The sequence below is a fragment of the Callithrix jacchus genome, chromosome 8, assembly GCF_049354715.1.
Source record: "Callithrix jacchus isolate 240 chromosome 8, calJac240_pri, whole genome shotgun sequence".
NCBI classification, from domain to species: Eukaryota; Metazoa; Chordata; class Mammalia; order Primates; family Cebidae; genus Callithrix; species Callithrix jacchus.
Genome location: NC_133509.1, coordinates 38,053,570 through 38,059,408, shown reverse-complemented (window position 1 = coordinate 38,059,408; position 5,839 = coordinate 38,053,570). Strand labels below are relative to the sequence as shown.

At 43.6% G+C, this 5,839-nt stretch overlaps 1 pseudogene; it reads left to right on the top strand.

The window, feature by feature from the left end:
• The first annotated feature begins 375 nt into the window (after positions 1 to 375).
• On the top strand, positions 376 to 1,252 carry LOC108593635 (serine hydrolase RBBP9 pseudogene; annotated as a pseudogene).
• Positions 1,253 to 5,839: the final 4,587 nt, after the last annotated feature.

Here is a 5,839-nt window from a genome sequence, read left to right as displayed (position 1 = left end):
CTTGTGGTGCCTTGCTCCCCCTTCACCTTCTGCCATGATTTTAAGTTTCCTGGGTCTTCTCCAGCCATGCTGGAGAAGTGTGAGTCAATTAAACCTCTTTCCTTTATAAATTACCCAGTCTCTGGTAGTTCTTTATAGCAATATGAAAATGTACTAATACAGGTGAGTTCTAGGAAAGTAAGTTTTTGTTTTCCTACTGAGCACCTTGATGAATTTGGACATGCAAAGAAAAACCTAGTGGCTGAGCATGGAAGTAGGAACCAAAGAAAGAGAGAAGAATTGCACTGACAATCTAAGAGAGAAGAGGGCAAGAATGTGAGGTGAAAGAAGGGAGAAGTCATAGGAATGAGTTAACCAATGACAAAAAGTCTCTGATGATGGGGTCCTAGAAAGGGCTCTGTACTATGCATCTAAAGTTATTTTTGTTGTTTTGATGTAACTCTGCTGAAATTCCCCCCAGTAAGTGGAATTCCCCCACTTCCTAAAACTTCAGTCTCGCTGTACTCATGGCTTCGCCTAGCAAGTCAGTGATCATTCCTGGGAACGGAGGTGAGGATGTGGTCACCCATGGCTGGTATGGCTGGGTGAAAGTTTCTGGAGCAGATACCTGGTTTCCAGTGTTTGGCTAAAAACATGCCACACTCAATTACAGCAAGAGAGAGCATCTGGCTGCCCTTCATGGAGGTGGGGCTGCACTGTGATGAGAAGACCATCATCAACATCCACAGTGCTGGGGCCGTCGCAGCCATTAGGTATGCAGAAACACATGAAGTATATGCTATTGTATTCGTGTCTGCATACATATCAGACTTGGGGATGAAAATAAGTGTGTAAGTGAATACTTCAACTGCCCCTGGCAGTGGGAGAAGATCGGGGCCAGCTACCCTCACATTGTGTAGTTTGGCGCCACTGATGACCCATTCCTTCGCTGGAAGGAACAACACGAAGTAGCCGATAGGTTGGAAACCAAATTGTACAAATTCACTAACTGTGGCCACTTACAGAACACAGAGTTTCATGAACTGATTACTATGGTAAAGTTTTTGCTAAAAGTACCAGCAGAGACTGGATATTTCTGCTATTTTGCATCCCAATATAGGGGCAAAGTAATAATATCTACTATCAGCCGATTACTAGACACATAAAACGTCCAGTTAAGTTCCAAAAGTGCCTGAAAAACAAACACAAGTTTCAAAGTTCAATCTAAGTTACAAATAGCCTTTCCATTTTCCTAGAATCTAAAACTCCCCAAATTGAACTACAGCAGTATTTTCCCCATTTGATAAGAGACATAAGGACAGCTTAACTACCCTTCGTTATCCAAGGTAAGTCAGAAACAGAACTCAGGTTTCCTGATTCCCACTCCTGAGTAAAACTAAATAGGTTTTATGTATGTTGCAGCTATTGTACTCTTTTCCTCTTTTAAATAAACCTTTTCTATTTCATTGGGGAAAGAAAACATGACTGAAAGTCCAAATTGTTAGCTTAAAGCTCAAAACACTACCTGCTGTTTCAAGCTGGCCCAGGACATTAAATCCAGACAAGAGCCTTCACTTTTGACACCTGCCCCTGAGTCCTTCAGACATGTTGAGAGAGACTGAGACAGGGGTCTTCCAGGGTCAGGCAGGAAGGAGAAGTACAGTAATATACATATGTAACACGCATAGAATTGACTAGATTTGTTTAAGACAAGAGTGGTGGGGATTAGGGCCTTGTGGAGCGCTCATGGCCTGTCTAAATTGTTGCCTTGTGGAAATGGGGCAGAGTGTTGCCAATTTTCTGATTTTTTTGTGTGTGGGAAAAAATCTCCAAACTGTGGCTTTTAAATTTGGGGAATATATATATAATCCATATACATATGGATTATGTTAGTTGGCAATAACAGTCTACTTAAAAATATTTACAAACACTGCAAAACAAATAAAATCTAAGCCATCTATTTGTGACCACAATCATAAGCATTAACTTAGCCAGGGGCTTTTAGATAATTCTCTGTTAAAGTCTGAAAAAAGACTAAGATAACCAAAATGAACATAATGTCAAAGGATGATATCATGGAAACAATTTGGACTTTGTTCCAAAGTCAAATTTTTTTTGTTTGGTTTTTGTTTTTTTTGAGACAGAGCCTCACTCTTTTGGCAGGCTGGAGTGCAGTGGTATGATCTTGGCTCACTGCAACCTCCATCTCCTGGGTTCAAACGATTCCTGCCTCAGCCTCCGCAGTAGCTGGGACTACAGGCATCCACCACCACACCCAGATAGTTTTTTTTTTTTCTCTTTTTCTTTTTCTACACCACATTATTAGTTTTTGTATTTGGTCTCGATCTCTTGACTTCGTGATCCGCCCAGCCTCTTAAACTGCTGGGATTACAGGCGTCAGCCACTTCCCCCGGCCAAGTATGTTTTAAAGAAACTTTTCCTGGGAGTGATAGCCTACACCTGTAATCCCAGCTACCCAGGAAGCTGAGGCAGGAGAATCACTGGAGCTCTGGCAGGGGTGGGGCACTGGGGGAAGGCTACAGTGAGATGAGATTGCACCACCGTACTCCAGCCTGGTTGACGGAAGAAGACTCTGTCTCAATGAGAAAAAAAAAAAAAGAACCTTTCCATACTTTATGTTTTGTTCTCTAGAGTTCAACCTTTTAACTTCTATGGCCCTTTAGATCTCTTTCGAACATATTCCATGATTTTTCTCTTGATCATACCCCCTCCACAAAAACCTTTTTCGGCTGGGTCTGGGGGCTCACACTTGTAATTCCAGCACTATGGGAGGCTGAGGTGCATAGATTGCTTGAGGCCAGGAGTTTGAGGCCTGGGCAACATAACAAGAACTTATCCCTAAAAAATATTTAAAAATTAACCATTCTGCCAGCAGGAAAGAACAACAACAAAAATTTGTTTGTTTGTTTGTTTTTGAGATGGAGTTTCCCTCGTTACCCAGGCTGGAGTGCAATGTCACGATCTTGGCTCACCGCAACCCCCGCCTCCTGGGTTCAGGCAATTCTCCTGCTTCAGCCTCCTGAGTAGCTGGGATTACAGGCAAACGCCACCATGCCCAGCTAATTTTTTTTGTATTTTTAGTAGAGACGGGGTTTCACCATGTTGACCAGGATGGTCTCAATCTCTTGACCTCGTGATCCACCCGCGTTGGCCTCCCAAAGTGCTGGGATTACAGGTTTGAGCCACCAAGCTGGGCAACAACAAAAAAATTAACCAGTCACAGTGGCGCATGCCTGTAGTCCTAGCTACTTGGGAGGCAGAGGCAGGAGGATTGCTTGAGTCCAGGAGTTTGAGGGTTCAGTGAGCTATAATTCCTCTACTGAACTCCATCCTGGGTAACAGAGTAAAGACTGTCTCTTTGAAAGAAAAATAATAATAATTAATTTTTAAAAACCCCTTTTTCATTTCCCCACATTTTTTGGCTACTATGAGCTCTAAGTGTTATTTAAAATAATTTTCATGGACTCCACACTTGAGTGGCTGCAGAAATATAATTTCCCACACCCTATGCCTAAAAGGGATTCAGAGCTATCACTTAAAATCAAAAGTATTGGTTTTTAAATGTGCTTAGACAAAAAAGTAGGAAAGGCACTGTAAATGTTTAACAGCAATCATCTTTGGGGAATGAGCCTCTTGGTAGGTACAGTGTGGACATCCCTATTTTACCTTATCCATCTGAGAGATTGTTTGCACTTGTTACAGTGAACACGTATTACTTTTATAATAAAAATAATTAAGATTTTCTTTTTGAGGTGGAATTTCGCTGTTGTTACCCAGACTGGAGTGCAATGGCACGATCTTGGCTCACCGCAACCTCCACCTTCTGGGTTCAAGCAATTCTCCTGCCTCAGCCTCCCGAATAACTGGGACTACAGGCGCACACCACCATGCCCAACTAATTTTTGTATTTTTAGTAGAGACAGGGTTTCACCTTGTTGACCAGAATGGTCTTGATCTCTTCACCTCGTGATCCACCCACCTTGGCCTCCCAAAGTGCTGGGATTATAGGCGCGAGCCACTGCGCCCAGCCAAAAATAATTAAGATTTAAAACACATATTTGACTAGTAAAAAGCAAATTATATAAATCAGTTGAATAATAATATTAAAGATAACATTTAACATTAAATGTTAAATACAACATGTAACTGATATAAATCAGCTGAATAATAATGTTAAAGATGCCATTTAGCAATGATTTGACCAAATCCATATCAAAGTTTGATTCTACCTCAATTTTTTGGAAATCAGATGTTGTGTTACTCTCTGGCTTGTTCTCTGTGAAGTCCTTTCCTTAAAAAACTGCAAACTTATGACCAGGTGCAGTGGTTCGTGCCTGTAATCCCAGCACTTTGGGAAGCCAAAGCGGGCAAATCACAAGGTCAGGAGTTCGAGACCAGCCTGGCTAACACGGTGAAACCCATCTCTACTAAAAATACAAAAATCAGCCAGGCGTGGAGACACGTGCCTGTAGTCCCAGCTACTTGGGAGGCTGAGGCAGGAGAATTGCTTGAAGCGGGACACAGAAGTCGCAGTGAGCCGAGATCACACCATAGCACTCCAGCCTGGGTGACAGAGCAAGACTGTCTCAAAAAAATAGAAAAGAAAAAGAAAACAGCGTAAAGGGCTAGAAAAGACAGTGGTTTTTGTTTATTTGTGGGTTTTTTTGTTTTGGGGGTTATTTTTGAGACAGAGTCTTGCTCTGTTGCTCAAGCTGGACTACAGTGGCATGTTCACAGCTCACTGCAGCATTGATCTCCCAGGCTCAAGTGACCCTCCCACTTCACCTTCCCTAGTAGTTGGGACTAGAGGTGTACACCACTATGCCCAACTAATTTTTGTATTTTTTGTGAGATGGGGTTTCACCAGAGATGTCTCTAATGCCCGCCAAGAGCTGTGGGTACTTGTTGTGGATGAGGTTGGTGAGGTCCCCAATGATGTCCAGAATCATGTTGAGGAGCCCATCCTTGAAGTAAAGTAGTAAAGTGTCTGCTCAGTGTACCCCAGTTACTTCTCCGTTTCACCCTTCCAGGTGTACACTGGAATGCCATCCTTGGCAATGACAGCTGCTGCACGGTCCTGGGTGGAAAAGATGTTGCAGCTGGACCACTGCACTTCAGCAACCAGGGAAATGAGGGTCTCAGTGAGCACAACCATCTCCACAGTCATATGCAGGAAGCTGGTGATACAGATACCCTTCAGTGGCTTGGAGTAAAGCTTGGAGTACTACAAACTTATGACCAGATGCAGTGGTTCATGCCTGTAATCCCAGCACTTTGGGAGGCCAAAGCGGGCGAATCAGAAGGTCAGTAGTTCGAGACCAGCCTGGCTAACATGGTGAAACCCATCTCCACTAAAAATACAAAAATTGGCTCACATCTGTAATCCCAGCACTTTGGGAGGCCAAAGCGGGCGAATCAGAAGGTCAGTAGTTCGAGACCAGCCTGGCTAACATGGTGAAACCCATCTCTACTAAAAATACAAAAATTGGCTCACATCTGTAATCCCAGCACTTTGGGAGGCCGAGGCAGGTGGATCACCTGAGTACAGCTCCTGCACATGCATCAGGCCTGGCATCTTGTTCTCCTCAGTGTCCCGGGCCTTGCATCCCGAGGTGGCCAAGCCAATGTCAGCAACTTTGTAGGGTAGTTAATGAGACATACTGGCAGTACTTCTGCACAGAATGATGGACATGGGCAAAGGGGAACGAGCCTCAAACCGGGGACAGGCACAGGGCCAGCAGTGCTGGGCAGGGCAACAGTGGTATTTGTAATGGGATGGTCAGGGAGGAACTCCCTGTGAAAGTGACATTTCCATACAGCTTTTGGTGAAAAGAGGGAA